The sequence below is a fragment of the Nycticebus coucang genome, chromosome 8 (genome assembly GCF_027406575.1).
Source record: "Nycticebus coucang isolate mNycCou1 chromosome 8, mNycCou1.pri, whole genome shotgun sequence".
Taxonomy (NCBI): domain Eukaryota; kingdom Metazoa; phylum Chordata; class Mammalia; order Primates; family Lorisidae; genus Nycticebus; species Nycticebus coucang.
This window is the reverse complement of record NC_069787.1, coordinates 80,050,003-80,072,917: the sequence shown is the minus strand read 5'-3', so window position 1 is coordinate 80,072,917 and position 22,915 is coordinate 80,050,003. Positions and strand designations below refer to the sequence as shown.

The following is a 22,915-nucleotide window of genomic DNA, read 5'->3' as shown; positions in this document are numbered from 1 at the left end:
TGATGTGACACCAAAAACATAGGCAAAAAAGTGAGAATGGACATATGATATTACAGCACCCTAAAAAGCTTTTGCATCAGCAAAACATAACAAAGAAAATCAACAGAGTGAATTGTCAACCTACCACCAAAAGGAAGTGGGAGAAAATATTTGCAAACCATCTATCTGCTAAGGGGTGAATAGCCAAAACATGTAAGGAACTTGTACAACTCAATAGCAACAAAGCAAATAACTTGCTTTTAAAATGGGAAAAGTTCTTAAATAAACAGTTCTCAAAAGAAGACATACAAATGGTGTACAACTAGGTGATCAACATCATTAATCATCAAGGAAATGCATATTAAAACCACAATGAGATAGCACATCATATTTTTTAGTATGGCTATTATAAAACAAAACAGACAAAACAGAAGACGAAAGATAAATGTTCTCCAGGTTGTAGCAAGAAAGGAACTTTCATACACTGTTGGTGAGAATGTAGAATGGTGTAGCCTCTTAAAAGAAATATGGAGATTCCTTGAAAAACTGAAAACTAGAATGTCCACTAGCAATTCTACCTCTGGGTATTTGTCCAAAAGAATCAAAATGAAGACCTTGAAGAGATATTTGCACTCTTAAGTTCACTGCAGCACTGTTATAAAAATAATAGTGAAAATCTGGAAACAATCTAAATGCAGACAAATGGATATAGATTATGTGGCAAATACCTATACTGAAATGTTATTTAGTCTTAAAAAAAAAAGAAAGAAAGAAAGAAAATCTTGTCATTTGCAGCAACATAGATGAACCTGGAGGACATTATGCTAACTGAAATACAACAGTCACAGGAGAACAGATACAAATTATTCCATTTATATGAGTTATCTAAAATAATCAAACTCATAGAAACAGAGTAGTGGTTATCAGGCACTGAGGGGAGAGGGAAACAAGGAGTTGGTGTTCAGCAGGCATGGAGTTTCAATTAGGGGCAAAGAATGTTTTAGACATCTGTTCTTTAACATTGTGGCTATTGTTAATAATACTTTATTGTGAACTTAAAGTTTGTCAAGAGAGTAGATCTTATTTTATGTGTTCTTACCATAGGAAAACAAACAAAAAGCAACCAAATTATTGTATCAAATAGTCTGCTCAAAACCCCTGAAATCATCCTATAGAATAATTTGCAACAGAAGTGAGATCATGATAAACAGAAACACACTGAGAAAAAGTCACTAAGAATTAAAATTACCAATGGCAACATATAAGAGAAACAGATATAAATAATGAAGATACTGAAATTATCAGATGCAGGATATAAAATTATATATGTAGATATGTGTATATCTTTAAAAAATATTCTTTTTATAATACACTTTAGAAGTAAAGAATTGATATTGTAACAAAGGAAATGACAAGGGATATTTGCCCACAAAATGGTACTTACAGAAATCAAAAGTATATTTGTTGAAGTAACTCAGAGGAGTTAAACAGTAGATTGAACACAACTAAGGACAAAGAGTAGACAGGAAGCTAGAACCAGAGAAATAATACAGACTGTAATATTTGGAAACTGTAAAGATGACAGAAGTTAAGAATAATTGGGGATTGAATAGAAGGCCCAAAACATACCTAATCAGAAAATTATGGCAATCATGGCGGAAGGAAATATATAAAGTAAGAGTTAGCAAATGTTGCTCTGGAATTTGAGCCATAAAATCTCACATTAAGAAAGCACAAGAGGAGTCTGTTGTTATTTCGTCTTTGTCATTTCTGATGATGAAATTAGAGATTTTACTCTTTTTTTCCTGGTTAGGTTAGCCAAAGGTTTATCTATTTTATTGACCTTTTCAAAAAAACACTTAGAGATCTAAAAATAGATCTGCCATTCAATCCTATAATTCCTCTACTATGTATATACCCAGAAGACCAAAAATCACATCATAACAAAGATATTTGTACCAGAATGTTTATTGCAGCCCAATTCATAATTGCTAAGTCATGGAAAAAGCCCAAGTGTCCATTGATCCACAAATGGATTAATAAATTGTGGTATATGTACACCATGGAATATGATGCAGCCTTAAAGAAAGATGGAGACTTTACCTCTTTCATGTTTACATGGATGGAGCTGGAACATATTCTTCTTAGTAAAGTATCTCAAGAATGGAAGAAAAAGTATCCAATGTACTCAGCCCTACTAAGAAACTGATTTATGGCTTTCATATGAAAGCTATAACCCAGTTATAACCTAAGAATATGGGGAAAGGGGAGAGGGAGGGGAGGGAGGGAGGGAGGATAGGCAGAGGGAGGGTGATTGGTGGGATTACACCTGCGGTGCATCTTACAAGGGTACATGTGAAACTTAGTAAATGTAGAATATAAATGTCTTAATACAATAACTAAGGAAATGCCAGGAAGGCTATGTTAACCAGCGTGATGAAAATGTGTGAAACGGTCTACAAAACCAGTGTATGGTGCCCCATGATTGCATTAATGTACACAGCTATGATTTAATAATAAAAAAAAGAAAGAAAGAAAAAGAAAGCACAAGAAATCTCAACCATGAAAAAGAAAAAGATAACCACACCTAACACACAATAGTGAAATTATATTAAGCCAAATAAAAAAAGAAAATCTTATTAGCAAGTGATAAAGGTGACTATATAAAAATAGAAATAAAACAGCTGATTACTTGGGAGTAAAATTAGGACTAAAAAAATGTTAATAATATCTGAGATCTCCCAGGTCCTGGGCCATGGACTGGTGTCTGTCTGTGGCCTGTTAGGAGCAAGGCTGCACAACAAGAAGTGAGGGGCCAGTGAGCCAGAGGTGTTTCATCAGTATTTAGCCACTACCCATAATGCTCCCCTTGCATTCCCATCAGAGCTCCACCTCCTGTCAGATCAGGGGCTGCATTAGGTTCTCAGAGGATTAAAAACCCTACGATAGACTGTGTATGCAAGGGATCTACATTGTATTCTCCTTATGAGAATCTAATCCTCCCATACCCTCTCCTAGCCCTGTCCGTGGAAAAAAAAATTTTTTATTTTTTTATTAAGTCTTTTGTATATAGATCATAAATACATTTATGCCAATTTCAGTGTGTTGATTATTTGTACAAATTGGAGCGCTTACATCATACTAATCAGCATAGCTTTCACCTCATTTACCCAATTATAGCATTAGGACATTTGTGTTCTACACATGATAGAACCAACTTGTACTTGCAATGTGCTCCATAGTTGTGGTCCCCCTACTATCCCTCCCACCCCATCCCCATCCCTCTCCCCCACTTCCCTCCTTCATCCTAGGCTAAATTTGTGTTTCATTTTTCATATGCAAGTGTGAGTTATCATAGATTGGTTTCACAGTAGTACCAAGTACATTAGATACTTTTTTTTCCATTCCTGAGATATTTTACTAAGAAGAATATTTTCCAGCTCCATCCATGTAAACATAAAGGAGGTAAAGTCTCTATTTTTTTACTGCTGCATAGTATTCCATGGTACATTGCATTAATGTACACAGCTATGATTTAATAATAAAAAAGAAAGAAAGAAAAAAAAAGAAAGCACAAGAAATCTCAACCATGAAAAAGAAAAAGATAGCCACACCTAATACATAATAGTGAAATTATATTAAGCCAAATAAAAAAAGAAAATCTTATTAGCAAGCGATAAAGGTGACTATATAAAAATAGAAATAAAACAGTTTATTAATCTATTCATGGGTCGATGGGCACTTGGGCTTCTTCCATGACTTGGCAATTATGAATTGAGCTGCAGTGAACAATCTGGTGCAAATATCTTTATTGCCAAATGATTTTTGGTCCTTTGGATATACACCTAGAAGAGGAATTACAGGCTAAAATGGCAGGTCTACACTTAGATCCCTGAGTGTTCTCCAAACTCAGGGGGGTTGGGGCAAGATGGCCGACTAGAAGCAGCCTCCAACAGAAGCTCCTGCCCAGAGAGAAGGATAATGTTTAGAAAGTATCCAATTAAGCTGAAGACATGAAGCCCAGCCAAGAGAGAAGAGAGATAACTGCATGTCACCCCTGCTGAGGCAAGCTGCAATTCCAAGACAACTATCTTCAGGTACAAAACTCAACCAAAAGGAAAAGTGTCCGACCCCTCCCCCAAGAAAGCGTGGAAAAATTATCTTCCATGAAACTGGTCCCTGGTGCCAAAAAGTTGAAGACTGCTGAGCAATAAACATAAAAGTGGTTGAAATAAACCTAAAGATTTTTTAAAAGGATAAAATAAATGTGTCAGAGAAACAAAAATAAGTTTTCTACTCAGAGAACTTCATTAAAAGGACTTCAAAATAAAGAAAAATAATCCCAAAGCTACTCTGAGATGCAAAAAGAATTGTAAGCAAGGAAAAACAGGTAAATGTTAACAAGCACTGACAGTATAGAACAATTTTAATGTCTAATTTATAGAGTTGTAAAAATACACAAAAAGTATTTTTTAATGTCTAATTCATAGGTAACCTAAAATAACACAAGCTAAAACATGAAAGGCAGTGTAACTCTGCTGAAAGGCAGTATAGAACTGTCAAAGATTCTTAGATCGTTTTAGAGAAGTATAAAGATATGATTTGATTTTTATAATGTTATGTAAATTATAATTTCAAAAATCACTGCTAAAGAAATGTACAGTGAATTTAAAAATTTCGAACTAGTGAAGAAGAAAAATGAGAAATGAAAAAAATCTTCATTAAATTAAAAGGAAGAGAAAAATTTAAAAAGTGAAGGAAAATGAAAAAAGAAAAATGTAAATTTTGCTGTTGTCAGAATAATAAAAATGGATTCAGATATCCTATTAAAAGATATCATTTGTAAGATTGGTGTCTTTGTACATTTAGTGTTGCTATAAAAGAATACCTAAGGCTGGGTAATTTATAAGACAAGAGGTTTGTTAGGCTGACGGTTCTGCAGGCACCATAGGAAACATGGCACCAGCATCTGCTCTGGTGAGGGACTCAGGCTGCTTTCACTGATGGTGGAAAGTGAAGGGGAAACCATTGTGTACAGAGAACACAGAGATTATATGGTGAGAAAGAAAGCAGGAGAGAGGGAGAAGGTGCCAGGCTCTTTGTTATAACCAGCTCCCATAGGAACACAGAGAGTAAGAACCGACTCATTCCCTTGAGGATGGCATCAAGCCATTCATGCGGGATCTACTCCAAGGACCCAGCCACCACCCATTAGGCCCCACCTCCAACACCAGGGATCACATGAGATTTGGAGTGGTCAAAAAAGATTACCCAAACTCTAATATTGCTATATATAGCGCAAGATATTCTCTCTCTGTGTGTCTGTCTCTCTCTGTCTCTCCCCTCCCCCATACATGGAAGTGACTGCAGTGATATTCAACAATCAGGCATGTAGTCCTTTTGTAGGATGAGTTCATGAACTTAATTATCTGTCCTTTGTGTGTGTGTGTGTGTGTGTGTCTGTGTGTATAAACATAAGGACAATAGCAAAAGAAGAGGGGGAATGTGTAAAAAGGCATTTAGAGGTGCTAATAAGCTAACTAACTTAGACACACAATCACAGAAATGATAATTCAAAAACCTATAGTCTTCTGACTTGTGGCATAATGAAATGAAAGGCTAAAAATTCGTGTCTCAAAAATGCCCCTAGAAAGCTAAACAAAATGCTCAAAAAAAAAGCCATTTTAATACTTAGGTACTTAACAAAAGGCATACAACAAACTAGTAAGTGTTTGCTCATAAGAGTTACTGAACTTCAGTATGAAAAATATGAGTACATGATATTCTCTCCTGAGGCAGCTGCCTCCATCCTCCACCCTTCTCAGTCGGCATGATTTTTCATTTGACAATATATAAAAACAAGTTTCACTGTTATTACCAGATGGGAGTGCATTTGAATTGAAGCACTGTCAAGCCAAAGTGACAGTCCCAGAGGCAAATGGGAAAGATGGCTAATTTTTTTTCTCTTTGGGGGCAAAAAAACAGACTAGTGGACTGGCCAGGGATTTAACAAGGAGTTTCTGAAGGTGAAACAGCCCTGGGAGACTTGATAAACTCATTACACTTCCTGAGATGACTGGAGGCAGTGTCAGGACCCTGGTCACTCACATTTCCCTGATTGATGCAGCAGGTACTTGTGCAGAGTAGATATGAGCGTTAAACACGCAGCAAAAGCCAAGCAAAGCTTGGAAATCACTGAAGTTTGATGCAATCCCAACACACAACAATTCCATTAGTAGAAAATGGAAGTCTTAATGACTTGAGATATTTGAGCGTAACATCTGACCAATCTTTAAGACAAAATTGTTTAATTTCAATTATTTTCTTAAGACTAAACATATGCTTACCAAAACTTAGTAATGGAAATTGCATTCCTTGTACTTTATCTCCGAGAAATAAAACCTCATGCTCACACCAAAACCTGCAGTGAGTGTTTATAATAACTTTGTTTGTAATAGCTTAAAACTAATGTCCTATTACGGGTGAAAGTTTAAAAATACTGTGCTACATTCATACCACAGAATACCATCCAGCAATTAAAAAAAAAACAACACACATTATTGATATACACACCAATGTGAATGGATCTCAATGTCATTATTCTGAGTAAAAAATCAATTTCAAAAGAAGATGAGCTAAATTGTGCCCCTCTCAAATTCATATGTTATAGTTCTAACTTCCAATACCTCAGAATATAACTCTATCTAAACATAAGTTCTTAAAAGAGGTGGTCAAGTTAAAAAGAAACCATAAGGTAAAGTCCTAATCCAATGTGACTGGAGTCCTCACGTGGGGAGGGAGAGATAATAGGTGTGCACGCACAGAGGAATGAATGACCAGATGGTAACCTAGGAGGCAGCAGCCATCTACAAGCCAGAGAGAGAGCCCTCAAGTGAATCCAAACCTGCCAACACTTGATCTTGGAGACTCCAGATCTGTGAGCAGATAAATTTCTGTTGTTTAAAGTAACCCTGCCTATGGTATTTTGTTATGACAGCCACAGAAAATGAATACAGTTACATATTATATGATTCCTCTCATTTAGTATTTTAAAACTGACAAATTTATAGAAATGGAGAATATTTTAGTGGTTGTCAGGGATTAAAGAGGGGTGAGCTAGTAAGGTGGCTGTGTATACAAGAGGGTAGCACAAGAAACACTTGGAGATTTTCTGTAATGTGACTGTGGTGGTAGCCATAGGTATCATTGCAGTGAACACATGTGAATTAATGAATATGCACAGACTATGAATGGATATAAAACTCATGACATCTAAGCAAGGGGAATTGTGTCACTGTCAATTCCCTAGTGGTGATATTGTACTACAGTTACACAAGATGTTACCATTGGAGGAAAGTGTTGAAAGAAATACTGCATCACTCTTTATTATTTCTTAACACTGTGAGTAAATACAAAATGATCTCAAAATTAAAGGTTAAAAAGTTATACAGATGCATCAAGGTCTTGCATTATATCTTCCTCCAGATGTGATTTGAATTTTTTTCTGGCAAGTGCCCAGGATCACTACCATCCACAATAAACTTAGTCCAGTTTCAGGGCTGGTTATGAACTGAAGCTGAGATATAGTCTTTGTGAAAGCACTTCTATTTCCACTTTACTCTTTCTAGTATAGTATTCTTTATAGTTATAATCAAAGGGTTGGCAGGAGACCTATTGCTTAGCTTCATAATGAAGTTTTATCGGGACACACACACACCCATTTATGAAGCATCTACAGCTAATTTCACGTTATGATGCCAGAGTTGAGTAACTGCAATGGAGATGGTATGACCTGCAAAGGCAAAAACCTTTTCAATTTGGTCCTTTACAAAGAAAGTTTGCTTACTCCTATTTTAATTCAAAATGTGAAATTTTATACTGGGAAGCCTTGTTATCCAAATTTTATTTCCATGAAACCCATGAGGTTGTCTGATGTACTCACTCTTAGGTTCTCTCTTTTTCTCTCTTCTGAATTCTGCTGACAACTTTGGAGGAAAAGCAGCCTTGAACCACACGTTGATCTTTCTGGGTTCTCATCTTTCCTGAAATCTTTTTTTCTGGAAATTCTTCACAGCCTTGTTATCAATCCTGTGTGTTCAATCAGGCTTTATTGCCAGTGATTTTAATTGTTCTCAGCAAGATGGCTGGTCTAATTTGCCTAGCCTGCCATTAGCAGAAGCATAAGCAACTAATCTCCCTATTGTCAGTCTCCATAGTACCTAATAAAAGAGCAACTACTGCATTAACCACATGAGCTTGACTTTTCAAACAGAGCACTCAGGTCAGATCTATCTAAAACATCCAAATTGTGGGCTTTCACCATTTACTTGGGGTTTTAGTCATGTTCATGATGAGTCCCCAAAGAACTCAAGAGCGACTGGCCATGTGAATAATTTGAGAATCATTAAGTTAGAAATAGTCATTGGAATATCTATGATCTACAGGCACCACTTTGGAGTAACCAGAAAGTGCAAGGTCAGGGACCTTCAGGTTTGAAGCTATTTAAGGGGAAAATTTAAAAGGCTGTGAGAGAAGTGGCTTTTATAAGCTTTAAAGAGGTACTTGAAAGACATGGGAGGCATGCTGACTGGGCATGTGAACAGAGGTTTCATGGTCAGGAAGGGCAACAGTGAGAAATCCAGGAATATGGAACTCCAACAGAGAGGCAGGAGTAAAAGGAAGAAAGACATCCAATTGGATTCATAGAATCTGTTTGCTATATATAGAGAGCTCTTTCCATTGGCTGGTGGTCAAACACTGTCCCCTTTATAATGGCACCTCCAGATGTTTTACGCTATTTTGGTGCAAGCCTTTCGTCTCAGAATATGTTGCCATGAGAGCATGAATTCAAACAGACATTTTTTTTTTTTTTTTTTTACAATGAGATGAAAGAATTTTTATTTCAGGGCATGATGTGAGGAAGTTCTCAAAATTCTCCCACTGCGAAGTTCCAAGTCACAATTCATTTATAGCTTGAAAATAGTGGCAAAGATATAGATAGAGAGAGAATAGGTGTAACAGTGGACATTTTTATTGTTATTAATAACAAGTAGGAGCAAAGTGATAGCATTACAGTGACAAGCTTCACTCTGATTCACCAATTCTATTTGTTTATTCATTCCTATCCATTTGGTCACATCTTGGAAACTTATAAATGGTCAAAGGCAAATGGTTTAGAAATCATCAGGAATCTAGCATATACCTCAATTCTTACAATTTGAAAATGTATTTTTATCCACACTTAGAATGTTAACCTTTATAAAGCTAATCTGAGCTGTACTCCTTCATTAAGAAACTACAGGGCCAGAGGCCACAGGAAGGCACCCAAAAGAGCTGTGGTCATCCCGAGCCCACAAGGCAACTTTGGAAGCATTTGGAATAACACTCCATCTCTTTGGTGGGACACAGCTGCATCGATATGTGGTTGGCTAGGGAGAGAGGACAGTGAAAAGGGAATGAAGGTGAAAAAGTAACTATGGATTTATGCTTGGTGAGGGCAAATTGGACTAGATTTCAGCTGCTACTCACCCTTCAGCCAGATGTCTTTGTGAAATGTATCAAGCATGTGATATCCCTGAAATCAGTCTCATATAAATTTTGGAAATGGTGAATGTCACTTATCTGGCAGGTAGCTCTGGAAAAGTCTCCTGTCTTTGCTGTTACAAAGCCACATTTTGATGTCCAATTATGGGCTAGAAGATGTATTATTTAGCTTCTCATTTTTCCTCTCTTCTGAATTCTGCAGAGGACATTGGAAGAAAATAAACCTTGAATTACAGTCTGACCTTCCTGGGTTCTCATCTTTTTGTAAAACTTTTCTCTGGAAATTCGTTATAGCCTTGTTATTAATCCTTGTCTTCAATCAGGCTTTGTTTCCAGTAATTTTAATTGTTCTCAGCAAAATGGTTGGTCTAATGATTCACAGTTTTCATTATAAATGTGGAATTTTCAATATGAGTATTAACACATTAGTGTTTGAATGTCTATTACTTATTCAACTGCTACCATTCTTACTACTAATAATAGCTAACATTTATAACAGTTCGTAACAGTCCCTCTGGCAAGAGTGGAGAGCACATTAATGAATGTATACTCCAGGCAAAAGATGGCAACTTAACAGAAATCTGTTTCCCCTAGCTGAAATAGTCTGAAAACAACATCTTGCCCATATATAATATGCTTTCAATAAGTGTTGTTGAATAAATAAATTAATTAATGAGCATCAGTTAGAGCAGGACAAGTACCTCTGTGACATATCTATCAAAACATCTCATTGCCCGTGGTAGAATTACAGAAATCAAAATTGTTCTGAAATCAGACAAATCTGTGTTTGAAACCTCTATCCATGATTTCTTAACTTGATGACTTCAGAGAAATTAATCAACCTTGTCAAGCTTTCTTTTCTTTGCCTGCAAAATGGAGAAATACTCCATGGGATTATTGTGAGGATTAAATAAAAGCAACTATGTAAAGGATTTTACCCATGGTCTGGCACCCAATAATAATTTGATAGATGGTAACTATGATTTTTAGTTTTCTTCAAAAAAATAAATCAATTTGTCTTTTTATACGTGTATCTGTGGTATACCATTCCATATTGTAAGCCATAAATGTAGAATTAATGCTCATACATATCTCTTTGCCAAAACCCCATAGTTAAACTCCAATTAACACCTCTGCAATACATTTTTAATTCACCTCTTCCTTTCCATTTCCAATGTCATTGCCATAGACCTTCCCTTGGCTTCTCCTGGACACTCTCTTGGTTTGATTATTGTCAGAGGCCCTCATCTTATCTTTTGGTTTCTGCCACGCAACATAAGAAAATGCTTTACATGGACCAATATAAGAATCTTTCTAAATTCCAACCTAAGCATGCCGCTCTTTTGCTTGCATTTTTTCAAGCTGCCCACCACCCATTCATCTCCTGAAAATTAATTGAAAACTTTTAAAATGAGCATTCAAGGCTAGTAACATTCTTGTCTTGCCTGTTTCTACAGACTAAGCTTTGCCTTTATTCCATTCCTATACCAGCCTTAAGCCAAGAAGCTTTCATATAGCTTTAAAATTGAAGGCTTCATTATAAAAAAGCAACAGTCACATTAAATGAACATTTTAAGGTAATCCTTTAGTGATATTCTACACCAAACCACTTTGATTGAGATTCGTGTCCAATAAGTTTTGCTTGTCTAATGTGCTTTCCGCCTGAAATAGCTAGTTAGATTAGCATAAAGCATGCCCATTATGATTATAGGATGTTACCTTAATCTGGAGACTCTAAATACAGTCTTTCTGCTAAGGAGCTAGGAGATACATGATTTAGCAATCCAGATTGACTATTCTTTGTCACAGTAAAGTGCTTTTGAGAGCAGGGTTTCTGTCCCTTTACATGTGTGTCTAATCTGTACATTGCTAGCTAAGTGATGTATCGAGCACAACTTAGATTGAATGGCATACCTGCCTGAGACTGCACTGAATCTTTTCAGACAGTCCACAGGCATATCTATATCTTTCTATTTCTAGAAAAACAAATTTCAAAAGAGTAGCTGGTTATATCTTGCAGTTTAGACTTAGTGAAAGTTTAGACAGGCACGTCTAAGGAGCCAAATCTGGGCCCCCTCTGTCATTCTGGCATCCCAGAGACACTGTCAACATCAAGAATATGTTTGGGTTCTGAGTTGCTTTATTCCCACTCAATTCATAAACATCTTCCTAAATAACGTTTAGCTCTGCATATTTCTTTGCTTCCTTGTCATTTTGGATTCTGTTGAGAATAATGCCAAAGTACAGATAAAGGACAGATGCTGCGTAACATCTAGGACCTAAAAAAGAACTCATTTTAGGACAATGCTGATTGGTCTGTGGCTCCTTCAAATGAGAAATCTCTGAAAGAACAGTCGTTGCACATGCAGCAGCTGATCATTCTAATCAGGGAATGTGTTACTTTCTCATACTCCTATTTGAATTCCCACTTCATCTGTATAGCCCATAAGTTGAGAAAACTACCCTTATTACCAATCGAGCTATATAATAAAAACATATATTTGTGACTACTGTCACTCACCTGGAATTTCAGTGAAGGGTTGTGTCAGCTGGTGATCAAACATACCTGCATTTTTTTTTTTTCCAATCGTAAGCCAGAGACCCAAAATCAGTAGCATCAAGAAGGCTTTCAATAAAATTGGTGGTTCAGGCATTAGCATTTATGTCCTGCCCATGTCAGTAAAGTATTTTATTCATCTTCTAGAAACAAGATATATTTCTCACTCCCCAAATTTGGTCCAGATCTTGTCACTGATTATACCACACATACACCAAGAGAGTATGGAAAATACATAATGCGACTTTCTGGAGATATCAAGGTGCAACTTTCTGGAGATATCTGAAAATGGCTGGTGATATTAAGAAAAGGAGACTTGCTTAGGTCTTTTATTGTGGCTTAGGAGGGGGCTAGAGTTAGAATTCCTGCATGTGGTTTGAACTTCACCTCAGTGGCAAAGGAGGGGACACTCTGGTTTTCTTATCATATTGTCTGGATGTGGAGCAGAAAGGCAAGAGGGGTGAGTCTTAAAGACTGTTATTATCAAAAAGAAGAAAACTGAACCAGAATCTTTATTACATAAGGGAGTTTAAAAGGTATAAACCTGTAAGTTTCAAATAATCAGAATGAAAGCATTAATGAATGAAAAATCCCTCCAAAAAATGTCAGAAAAGAAAAGCAATGGAGGCTTTGACAAGGAGGATAAAGGCATAAGGTATAAGTATGTGTAGAAGTGGTCTGGGACATAAAGAGGCTCAATTTAGCCTGCAAACTCTCAGAACATTGATAGTCCAAGAATCTGATACTATAAGGTATTAGAGATAAGGTTCAAGGAAGGAAATGGATATTGATTGAAATCCTAAGTGTAAGTGCTCCTCAGTGAAATTTCCTTGAGTGGACCCTTTTTGCTAGGACCACTTCACCATTCTTATGACTTTCAGTATCACCTACATGTTGATAATTCACAGACCCATAGCTCTAGTCCTGTTCTCTCCCATGATGCACAGGCCTAAACACCTGCTTGCTTACAGAAGGTCTTTGACTGTATGAAGGCCCCTTCAACTCCACTGCCTAAACTAGAATCCATCATCTTCTCCTTCAGCTTATTCTCAATTTATATTTCTCACTCCCATGAATGACTTTGCAATACATCCAGTCACCTTTTGAGACTCATCTAACATTGCCTCAGCTGAGAAGGCTTTCCTTTCCTACCTGTCTCTAACTCATTTCCTTCTTTCTTTCTTTGATACTGACCTCTATTTTCGTAGTGACCCAATCACCCAATATTTCAATTGTTGTTTCATCTTCCACTGTACTGCAAGCTCCTTTGGTGAAAGAGAGTGTATAATTTATTGTATTACTCACATGGATCTGCATGGATGCAAAATAAATCCTGTAACTACTATAAATTTTATTCCACAATCTCAGTTGTGAAAAATGTCGCATTCTTTTATTTTATTAAATCGCATAAAGCAGGTCTGAGATGTCCACATGGTTCAGCTGGGGGAAAATTCACAGTCATGAACTATGGGAGCTTTTCCCCTATTCAGGAATACTAACACTTTATAGACTCCTTGTATTTGAGAAACCCTAAGGAACAACCTTCTATATTCATTCTATACTTGATACTGTTGCTACCCTCAGAATCCCAGTATAGTATTTATAATTTCATGTAGGAGGGAAATTCAGACTAATCTTAAATATGGAGAATTTCAACTCCAGATTCAAGGACCTCAGCCATGTCTGTTCATTCCCTCTCTATATACTTAAGATTCTCTTATTCCCCTATAAATTGTCCTGGAAGAAGCACTTCAGTGGAACTGGTTGAATGTCTCTTACAGAAAATAAATTAAACTTGTTTTTTTCCCAGTCTTAGAGAGCCCTCAAAAATGTTTTCCTGCCTTGGTTGGCCCATCTTTGTGCCCTTAATCCCAAGGAACCATTTTCCCTTCCCACCCTCAATGAAAGCCTTCGTGTATTGCTACATTTGGAGTGTCTGCCAATGATTGCTTTTGGTCCTAAAATGTGTGTCATGAGCTGCTTCCTGTAGTGAGGAGTGAAAATCTCTTTCAGAAAGTTTGGAGGAATGTGGGAGGGATGATTATTACTATTATCTTCCACAATTATAATAATAAAACAAATTAATAATAAGTACTTCAATAGATATTCCTTCTGCTAATAGAATAAAGGATAGAAACTAATTATAATCCACAAAGGAAAATGCCATCAAAATTAACAAAATATTTACTAATATTATTCCTACATCATCCATGACTTATATATGTTTTCTGAGATAAGACAAATGCTTCTCAAGTCTCTTGATCAAGTGTCCTAATGTTGGCTTATTTAGCTCAGTAAGTATTACAGGGCATCCAAGAACCTAATCCATTTGTTCTTTTGTAATCATAGAACCCTTTCAATTAAATGTCTTTCTCAGGCCTTAAGACAATCAAAAAAGTAATGCATTTTAATCATGTGAAATACTTTTTAATATGATTTATCTTATATCCGCATGCACCTCTCTCTCTCTCTCTCTACACATACACACACACACTTCACAGAGAACCACCAGTAAGGGCTGTTTTTATTTTTAAAATTATACCCTCTGCTACAGTGTTTTGTTTTGTTTTTCCCCCCTCATCAAATAGCTAAATACAAAAAAAGGCAGGAATTTGACAGCATCTGGAAAGGAACAAGAGTTGACATTAATTCATGGAACACATTTGTACTGCATAAAGATCAAATTGGCACATTTTTCATGTAATATATCCAGGTGAATCTAATTCTACCTTCTATGCAGTGCTCCACCTTGAACAAACAAAATGGGAATGTAGTTGGATTAAATTTTCTGTGTTTTACCCTGTGACCCTGTATCTGTCATGTTGTCCCTGTCCTGTTGATGTAATCATTGTTGGTTTGGGTTTATACCACAGTTAGATTGTAGGTGGGTGTGTTTATATCTGTATACATACATATGCATGTGCATACACATAAATATTCATCCTAGTTCTTCATACAATATTATTACTTTTGCTTTTCTATCTCCATCTCTGTTTCTTTTTCTCCCTCTCTGCACATACACCTTACAAAGATGTGAATGAATAAACACACACACACACCCACACACACATGCACACAAGCATATCTTATTTTATTGTGCTTTGCACATATAATATTTTTTATAAATTGAAGCGTCGTAGCAACCCTGCAATGGGTCTTTTGGCTTATGGGTGCAATTTCTTCCAATGGTATGTACTCACTTCATGTCTCTGTGTCATATTTTCATAATTCTCACAAAACTTCAAAGTTTTTCATTATCATTATATCTGTTAAGGTGATCAGTGCTCTTTGATATTACTATTGCCATTGATTTTAGGTGTCATAAATCATGCTTAGTGCTGTGTGCGTTCTGTCTCCCATCTCTCTCCCTCTTCTCAGGACTCCTTATTGCCTTGGGACACACAGTATTTAAATTGGGCTAATAATTAATAACCATACAGTGGCCTCTAAGTGTTCAAGTGAAAGGAAGAAGCATCACATGTATTTCACTTTAAATCAAATGCTAGAAAAGATTAAGTTTAATAAGAAAAGAACATTAAAAGCCAAGATAGGCCAAAAGTCTCTTGTGTCAGCTTATAAAATTGTGAATGCAAAGAAAAAAACTATAAAAAAGAAATTAAAAGTGCTATTCCAGTGAACACATGAGAAAGTAAAACAGCCTCAGTACTGGTGTGAAGAAAGTTTGAGTGATTTGGACAGATGAACCTACCAGCAATATCCCCTTAAGCCAAAGCCCAATCCACAGTGAAGTCCTAACTCTTTATTTCTATGAAAGCTGAGAGAAACCAGCAGAGGTTGGTCTGTGATACTAAGGAAAGAGGCCCTCTCTGTAATATAAAAGTACAAGGTGAAGCAGCAAGTGTTACAGATGCTACAGTAAGTTACCTGGATCCAGCTAGGGTAATTGATGAAGGTGGCTACACTACACAGCAGTGTTCAATGTAGAGGAAGCAGCCTTATGTCGGAAGAAGATGGCAATCTAGTCATTTCCCAGCGAAAGAGAAGTTAGTGCCTGGCTTCAAAGCTTCAAAGAATGAGCTGAATCTCTTGTTAGGAGCTAATGAAACTGGTTGAGGCCAATCCTTACTCATTATTCAGAAAATCCTAGGGTTCTTAAAAATTATACTAAATCTGCTGTGCCTATGCTCTATAAATGGAATAATAAAGCCTGGATGACAGCGCATCTGTTCACAACATCATTTACTAAATGTTTTAAGCCCACCTTTGAGACCTACTGCTTAAAACTAAGGATTTATTTTAAAATATTCCTGCTAACTGACCTAACTCCCCTAAGGTGCACAATGTAAGGGTATACAAAACATCCCTTGGGTGGAGGGCTCAGCTATAACTGGAACTTTATTTTAGAAATTACAAACAATGTAACCTAATCATTCGTAACCTCAAATTAATCTAAAATTTAATAAACTGCAACAAAAAATAGCTGGGTGTTGTGGGGGGGCGCCTATAGTCCCAGTTGGGAGGCTGAGGCAAGAGAATTGCCTAAGCCCAGGAGTTGGAACTGTTAAATTTATAGTCATTCGGGTCAGGTGTGGTGGCTCACGCCTGTAATCCCAGCACTTGGGAGGCCGAGGCGGGCGGATTGCTTGAGCTCACAGGTTCGAGACTAGCCTGAGCCAGAGCAAGATCTGGGTGCCTGTGGCTCAGTGAGTAAGGCGCCAGCCCCATATACCGAGGGTGGCGGGTTCAAACCCAGCCCCGGCTGAACTGCAACCAAAAAATAGCCGGGCCTTGTGGCAGGCGCCTGTAATCCCAGCTGCTTGGGAGGCTGAGGCAGGAGAATCGCGGAAGCCCAAGAGCTAGAGGTTGCTGTGAGTCCTGTGTACATCATGGCACTCTACTGAAGGCGGTAAGGTGAGACTCTGTCTCTACAAAAAAAATAAAAAATAAATAAAAATAAATAAACTTTTTGTAGAGACACGTTCTTGCTGTGTTGCCCAGCCTGCTTTCAAACTCCTGGCCTCAAGGTATCTTCCCACCTCAGCCTACCAAAATGCTGGGATTACAGGCATGAGCCACCATGCCTGGCCAAAATTTCATTTCTTTTAAAGGCTAAATAATATTCCATTGTATGTAATGCTGTATTTTATTTCTAAATATTTTATTTTATTTATTTTGTTTATCTGTCGATAGAGACTTGAGTTGTTTCTGTATTTTGGCTATTCTGAATAAAATTTCAGTGGATAAAAGCAACAACAAAATGAAAGAAGTGAAACTTTAAGAAGTGACAGAATTGCTGCAATCTTTTGATACATTTTGAATGGATGAGAAGTTGGTTTTAGTGGATGAGGTAAGAAGAAAGCATTTTCTTGTGCTGCAAACTACTCCTGGTGAAGATTCTCTGAACATCGAAAAAAATCACAAGAAATTGAGACTACTATATAAACTTAGTTAATAAAGTGGCAGCACTGCCTGGGAGGATTCCCTCCAATTTTGAAAGAAGTTCTGTGTGAGTCACATAGCAGCATTGCATGCTACAGAGAAATCTTTTGTGAAAGGCAGAATCAATCAGCAACTCTGGGCAAACCCTATTGTTGTCTTAAGTTAAGAAATTGCTATAACACCCCAACTCTTGGCAACCACCATCCTGTTTATCAGTAGCCATAAACATTGAGGAAAGACCACCAGCAAAAAGATCATTCTATTCAGATGGTCATTAGCAGTTTTTAGCAACAAAATATCTTTAATTAGTATATTCATTTTTTAGATACAGTGCTATTGCACACTTAATGGACTATGCTATATTGTAAACATAACTTTTATGTGCTCTCCAAAAAAGATGTGTGACTTCCATAATTAGGATGATCTGAAATCAAACTTTATACGCACACATATACACACGTATGTGACAAGTAACCTAACTAGAGTATGAATGAAAAAGAATTCCAAGTCTTACATAAATTTATTCCCAGGTAGAATAGTTTATTACATTTTATAGTGGAAAACAATAAGTATCAGAAAGATTGCCCATGATGAACTGAGTGGTCTTGAAGTCACAGTATTAAGTACACTCCTTTCTATAATATGGGGGAAAGAATTGAATTGGGAATAACAAGAATTCTTGGTACTATATTGTAATGTAAGAGACATTAGAACAATATCTCAGAGCTAAGAGCAGAATGGAAATACTGTAGCTCCTTTTTAATAGGAAGAGGAGAAAAGTCATCATTAGTTGGCCTTATAAAATGTTAACAGAGCTGGATCACAATGCATTTTTCTTCTTGCCTGTAACTCATTCTCTTTTGTTCACCCTGACAAGTAATAAGCCCAATGAAAAAGTTTCTTTCTCTTTGATCTGTTTTGACAAATCAGTTTTGGATTTCTAAAACAGAGGAGGATAAGGAATGAGAAAAGAATCAAGTTGAAAAAGTAAATTTAATTCTCCACTAAGACTACTACAGTTAAAACTATCTTACCTGTTTAAATTTTTCAAGATTTTAAACAGGTTTAAATATCCTCTTTGGACAATCTTATTTCAGTTATAACCAGGAACCAGTACTAGAAGAAGAAACAAAAATTTTAAAAGGTGGAGGAAGATAAGGAGGAGAAAAATACAATTGAAGCCATTGACATCTTATTTTTATATGATACCGAGCTGATTGTTCTAATAGACTACATCATCTGGGAATTGTTATTAGTATTATTTTTTTAGCAACAGGGGATGGAGTAGGAATTTTCAGTACTATTACAAGAATATGAACAGACTAGAAATCTTGTTGCTTTCGTCTGTCAGATTTCATATGAAAAATGCATGAGAAGTAGATGAAGAGTCCTCATTGTTGGTCACTTAGGGGCCTGATACAGTTTTATTCTAAGGTGGACAAATATACTATAGTTTAGGAGAAAGTAAAGTTTCCCAGAACCCAATTTCTCTTTGATACACTCTGTGGCTTCTGATTCTAATTCAAGAAATGTTTGAGAATCAGGAACCAAAGATACAAGAAGATTCTTTACTAAATAAACATGTTAATGTAAACAAATATAGTTACCTCACCTCCTCCCTAAACCCCACTAAAATTGCTTGCGGTATAGGAATAAAGAGGTGGACAATGTGAAGGGATAAAGCATCCAACTGGAAAATTAGTAAAGAGATAAAAGTCGATTTAAATGTTAATTAATTATAAATGCTGCAAAGAATATAGACAAGTGGTAACTGACTCAGTATATATGACAAAGCTAAAAGTGTGTAATGGAGAAACCTTTAGGTAGCAAGTTGATTCATGCACAGATGCCTGGAAAGGCTCAGAAATAGACTACTACATTCCAGGGCTAATGTCAGCCTGTTATAGACAATCCTAGCCTTGAATTCCTGTGATGTTAGAATTCACAACTATAAAAGGTTTCCAACTGTTGTAGGTAAATAAAGAACACATGTGAAATTGAATATCAGAGCCAAGTGCAGCAGGGTTATATGTTCACCTTTCAGTGATACTTCCAAACAGGTGCGAGCAGAGCTGAAACTATGAACATCCATCAGCATGGCTCATAGCTGGGTCCCCAGGATCCCTGCCACCAGTATGACATGCAGACAAGATTCTGCAGCTGTCAGAACATCTGGTGCTCGAAGCTGCATTCCATGACTTTTTACTGATTGGCAGGTCTCTTTAGGATGCCTTGAGATTTTGTTACCATGTACCATTGTTTCATATCCCTTATCTTCTAAGTGTTTTTTGATGGCTAAATGATTAAATTTCAGAGAAGTAGCAACGAGAGCAAGCAGCAATAACTTCCACTCAGTTACAGATAGAGAAGTACTCAATCACTGCGATGGTAGATGACTCATACAAGGTCATAATGTCACATATTCTGAAGCCAAATTATATGTTCACTTATTAATTCATTATTGAGCAATTTTATGAGCTGGGAACTAAGAAAAATAAGACAAAGAATGCCAGTGTGATGCCCCAATTCTTATAGAGGAGACATACATATTCTCAAAAAGTTGCAGGAGAGAAGAGTGAAACAGCAAGTGAAAATACATGGGAGATTACAACACAGGCTTCAAGGAGGCAACGTCTCCCTTTAGTTTTCAAGCATAAATATGAATTTGCCTAATAGTTGGCATCAATGCTCATATAGGATGTGAAAAGGATGGAGAGAAGCAACTTCTAGTGTTTAGAACACTTAAGCATTATGCAAAGAAACACAGGGATATAAAGTAGCATATTATTCATGTCTGCACATTCTTTAGGGTAAAACGAGGTCTGTGTAGCTGGAGCAACATACCAATTATAGTTTGCATTTCTATGAGCCACATGGGCTAGGCCAGAGTCTTCTTATAGAATGTAAGGAAGAAAAGCACTAAATAAATATGACAATTTTCATACCTACAAATAGCTATGTCACTTCTAAAAGTCAAGGTAAAATTTCTTCTAAAAAATAAGAGAAAGTTGAATTAAGAAATCTTAATGCTAAGAAGCACAGAATAAGAGGATATATGGTTGGGTTCCTGGAGTTTTCTGCAGTCCAGACTCAAGTGTATTGGGAAAGTCTTTTGAACAACTCTAAGTTAAACTGGAGATGAACAAGTGCTTCTTTTTTTTTTTTTTCAGTTTTTGGCTGGGGCTGGGTTTGAACCTGCCACCTTTGGCATATGGGGCCGGCGCCCTACTCCTCTGAGCCACAGAACAGGTGCTTCTTAATCATCGGCTCTCTACAAGCACACCCCCCCTAACTTGTTCTGGCCTTCTTCTTCTTCTTTTTTTTTTTTCTAGAGACAGAGTCTCACTTTATCACCCTCGGTAGAGTGCCGTGGTGTCACACAGCTCACAGCAACTTCCAACTCCTGGGCTTAAGCGATTCTCTTGCCTCAGCCTCCCGAGCAGCTGGGACTACAGGCGCCCACCACAACGCCCGGCTATGGCCTTGTTCTTCTTTCCAAGAAGATCCACAAACTCAATCAAGTCCTGATTCATAGTAGATTGACTTTTGCACTTTCACTGCTCAATCAGTCATCGCAATCATCTTCCTTCTTCTCCCTCCACTCATTTTCCTTAATCCATTGTCATATGACCAGCCACCTATTTCCCTATTTCTGCCTTCAGATCCTAACAGGCATACACATTATATCAGTTTTCTATTGTTGGTATAATCAACAGAGCCAAACTTGGTTAAATTAGAACAAAAGATATTTATTATGTATCCCAATTCCATAGATCAGTAATGGGCACAGGGTGCAGCACAGTAGTTCATCTGTTTGCTGTGTTGTTGACTAAGGTTACTTAAATAGCTACAACAGCCAAAGGGCTCAGATGGGAACAGAACATCCAGACCGACTCTTCATCCAGAGTCCTCTTCCTGTGGTCTCTGCTCATTCAGTTGTTTAGCTTAGTCTCCCCTGGAGCATAAGGGATTAGCTCCAAAGAAGCAGCAGCAGAAGCTGCTTGTCCTCTTAGGGCTTAGTTTTGGAGATTCCAGAATGTGACTCCATTCTATCGATCAAAGAAAGACAAAATACTGTAGCCCCTACCCCTTGATTCCAGGAGTAATACTTGCTGAAAGCGTTAAGAAGAAGTGTTGGCAACAATCTGGACCTGCTTAGTAAACACATACACTCTGAGAAATATGGTCTCAATGATCACAAATGATGAGCTTTCAAACAAACAGTAAATCTCTTTTCTCAGACTATATGAATCCAAGTTAACTCTTTTCACATTGTTTAGTTTCCTAGGGCTGCCATAAAAAAGTACCACAAATGGAAAGCTTAAAACAGTGTAAATTTATTTTCTCGCAGGTCTGGAAGCCAGAAGTCCAAAATCAAGGTGATGGCAAAACCACTTCCTTATGCAGTGCTCCGAGGGAGCATGTGCGTCTCTCCCACCTCCTGGTGATGACCAGCAATCTCTGGAATTCCTTGGTTGATGCATCGTTTCAATCTTTGCCTCTGTCTTCAAATGACATTCTCCTGTGTCTCTGTGCCCAAATTTATTTCATCTTATAATAACACCAGTAATATTGGTTTAGGACCCGCTCTAATAACCTCATCCTAATTTGATTACATGTGAAAAGACCATATTTACAAATAGTGCCTTTTTTGAGATACAGGGAGTTAAGACTCCAAAAGCTCTTTGGGAGAGATACAATTCAACTCATCACACACCTCACCAGGAATAACACCACGATGCTGATGTTTCAGCACTGTCTGCTTCCATCAGGCCCATTATTTGGAAACTATTTTCTTTTTTAAGTCACTCTTGAGAATCGAGATGGTGATGTCTCATTTTATGTTGTATAATTTCTAGCTTGGTGCTAAACAAATTACAAATAACAATTGCATGTAAGTGGATTTTATTAAGTGACCTCCTGAGTTCATATGTAACAAAGAGAATGAGATCATCCACATTACAGCTGCGTAAATACACAGACACAACATAAAACCCCATATATTGTGAAATTTCCTGAGAAGGAGCTGTTACAGAGCTGTAAGTTCAAAGATGCACTGTGGATTCTAAAAAAGCAGCTATAGCCTTGCTGTCCGCCACTGTCCTAGTAGTTCATCTTGTCAATATTTTATGGAAATATTTTCCTAGATTTATTAAGGTATAATTGATAATACTATATATATTTATGGTTATTGATGTATTCCTTGCAAAATGATTAAATCAAACTAATTATCATACCCATCATGGTAACATTTCAGTCTCAGGTTAGAGTCTTTTTATTATTTCAAGGCCTCAGATAAGGCATAAACACTTTAAAATGTCTTTTTCCCATTTTCATCTTAAGATATATAAACTTATTTATGAAACTTTTCATACAAAAATGTATACAAAAGAAATAAAATATGCACATCGACCACTTAGATGCTGCCTATTTTAA

General features: G+C 36.9%; 1 long non-coding RNA gene across 2 annotated transcripts; it reads right to left on the bottom strand.

Annotated features, from left to right (window-relative positions):
- Positions 1-7,549: 7,549 nt before the first annotated feature.
- On the bottom strand, positions 7,550-20,778 carry LOC128592010 (uncharacterized). 2 transcript variants are annotated; one of them, XR_008381739.1, is made up of 3 exons: positions 18,514-20,778; positions 9,508-9,718; positions 7,550-7,771 (listed from the first exon to the last, which is right to left on the bottom strand). It is a non-coding gene; the product is annotated as an uncharacterized LOC128592010 (long non-coding RNA). The 2 variants fall into 2 exon arrangements; XR_008381740.1 differs by lacking the exon at positions 7,550-7,771 and adding an exon at positions 9,029-9,407.
- Between the last annotated feature and the right edge of the window lie 2,137 nt (positions 20,779-22,915).